This window comes from Callithrix jacchus, chromosome 13 (genome assembly GCF_049354715.1).
Source record: "Callithrix jacchus isolate 240 chromosome 13, calJac240_pri, whole genome shotgun sequence".
In the NCBI taxonomy this organism is placed as follows: Eukaryota; Metazoa; Chordata; class Mammalia; order Primates; family Cebidae; genus Callithrix; species Callithrix jacchus.
Window position 1 is genome coordinate 76,592,945 of NC_133514.1, and position 3,102 is coordinate 76,596,046.

The following is a 3,102-nucleotide window of genomic DNA, read 5'->3' on the forward strand; positions in this document are numbered from 1 at the left end:
ACTTGCAGGGAGATTAATCCCTTTTTGTTTATTGTTTAGAATTTTGACAAACACATACACTTGTGCAACGACCACCTTCACTATGATGAAAGCAATTCCATTGCTTCCAAAAATTTTACTCATTCTGACTCTATGAATGTTTTTATAATATTGATTATTTTCAAATATATGTAGCATAGTTCTGTGTATTTAGATCTATTTTTAGCATTGCACTGAACTGTCATGTCCTTCTTTATACATCTTGAATTTTTTCAGTCTGTTGTTATTGTTCCTAACCAGGCATTTTATGTTTTTGTTACCACTGTAAACAGGTCCTTATTTTTAAATTTTTATTGATGAATAATTTAAAAAATTTGATTGCTGCATGGGGAATTTTTATCCAGGCAATTTGCTAAGTTCTTTCACTAGTTCCATTGTTTATTAACTTATTCTCTGAAAATGTTCTAGGATGATTAACAGATAATTTCTTTTCAATCTTTGAGTCATTTTTTTCTTTTCCTAATTTAACTTAAATTACATATTATTCAACAATAGTAATGACAGTAGATATTCTGTACTTATTTCTGACAATACAGGGCATGTTCCTAATATTTCATTATTAAATATGTTTGCCTAGGTTTTTATCAGATGACTTTTTAATGCATTAAGAAAGTATTTCTCTCTTTCTCGTTATTTAAGAGTTATTATCATGAAAGGATATTAGATTTTATAAAATTCTGTATCAGCAGACATTGAAATAATTATATAACTTTTCTTCTTTAGTATATTAACAAAGATAATTGTCTTGACATAATTTCTCATTAATCCATCATTGTAATACATGAATAAACGTTTTTGGTCAGTGTTTCAATTAGGAATTGCATTCAGCTACTAATAAGAGAAACAGGGATATAGTTGATTAAACACACAAAAGCTTATATTTCTATACTCTAGAAATAGCTAAAATCTAGAGTAAAGCAATTCCTGACATTGTTCAGCAATTTGAGTATATAAAAAAGTTTTTTCTTGATTTTTCCTTCTAATTCTGAGATTACCACCAGAGATCCAATCCTCACATCTTCATTAGGCCAGAAAAATAAAAAGGTGAGTAGTATGAAAACAATAGTTTCCCCAGAAGTAACAATGCACAGTTTCTACTTGCACTTTATTAGCCACCCACCCTCCAAAAAATTGAGAAGAATGTATATAATTTTTAAGTTGGCCAGACTAGTGACTGAATTAAAATCAGAGTTTTGGTTACTAGAGAAGAAGATAAATGAGGATTTAGTAAGTATTAAGTGGTCTTCAACACAGTCATAATACATTGTTCTTTTAACACATTGCTCAATTTGAATGGCTGACACTTTATTTGTAATTTTTTATCACCACTGGTACAATTTACAGAACTTATCCAGATTTCAGTTATATGTGTACTTAGTTGTGTGTTGCAGGGGAAGGGGTATAATTCTATGCAATTCTATGACATCCATAGCTTTACGTTACCACCACCAGAGTCAAGATACTAACTGTGCCATCACTACAAGATTCCTCTATTCTACAACTTTATAGCCACACTGACTCCTGATTCCATATTCTAACCACCAGCAATCATTAATTTGTTTTTCCTCTCTGTAATTACACTATTCCATAAATATTATATGATGGAATCATGCAGTATATAGTCTTTTCAGATTTGTTTTTTCACTCACTATAATTTCCTTTAGGTTAAAGCAAGTTAGTACATTTTAATAGTTTGCTCCTTTTTATTCCTGAATAGCATTCCATGCATAGATGTACTGTTTTATTAACCACCACCCATTGTATTAGTTCATTCTTGCACTGCTATAAAGAAATACCTGACACTGGGTAACTTATAAAGAAAAGAGATTTAATTGTCTCATGGTTCTGCAGACTGTACAGTAAGCCTGGTTGGGGAGACCTCAGGAAACTTTCAATCACAGCAGCAGGTGAAACAGACACATCTCATATGGCCAGAGCAAGAGGAAGAGAGCAAAAGAAGAGGTGATACATCCTTTTAAACAACCAAATCTCATAAGAACTCACTACCACGGAACAGTAAGGGTGAAATTCATCCCTGTATTCCAATCACCTTCCACCAGGCCCCTCCTCCAACTTTGGGGATTACAGTTCAACATGAGATTTGGGTATGGACACAAATCCAAACCATATCACCTACTGAAGGATGTTTGGATATTTTCTAGGTTTTAGCTACTATTATAAAACTGCTAAAAATATTTACGTATAAGTTTCTCTACAAAAATAAGTTTTCATTTCTTTGCCATATTTGTCCAATAATACAATTGCTAGGTCATATGTTAAGTCCATTTTTAATCTTAAAACCACCAGACTATCTTCCAGAGTGCCTGTGACATGTTATATTCCCACCAGTGATCTATAAGAAACCTAGTTTTCCATGTTTTCACTGACACTTGTTATTATCACTACTTTTTTTTTTTTTTTAGTCTTCTGATAGTTGTGTGGTGATATCCCACTGTGGCTTTAATTTTCATTTATCTAATAACTGACAATGTTGAACATATTTGCTTATGATTATTTTTTATCTACATATCGTCTTTGGTAAAATATCAGTTCAAGTTTTTGCCCACCATCTAATGGTACTGTTTGTTTTTTGATGTTGAAGTTTGAGAGTTCCGCACGTATTCTAGATACAGGTTCTTTGAAAGACATGTGATATGCAAATTCTGCCCCCCCACCACCCCGCAAACTGTTTGACCTGTCTTGTCATTCTCTTAATAAAGTTGTCCAAAGAGAAAAGATTTAATTTTGATGAGGCCTAGTTTATAGATTTTTAAAAATTTTATGGCTCATGCTTTTTGGTGTCAAATCTAAGGACTCTTTGCTGGATGTCAGCAAGAATAGCTCAGTAAGGACCTCCAACAAACCTCTCCTCCATAAAAACAGTTATAATACTGGCAAAAATTTGTCAAAAATCAACATTTTCAGAAGACTGGAAATTAACCAAAGTCTTGGAGGGTCTATTCAAGAATATTAGCTGAATCTTTGTAAGAATAGTGAGGTTTATACTATTTTAACTTTCCCAATTCCATTACCTTTGTATTAGGCCTTTGATAGCCTTGAAAA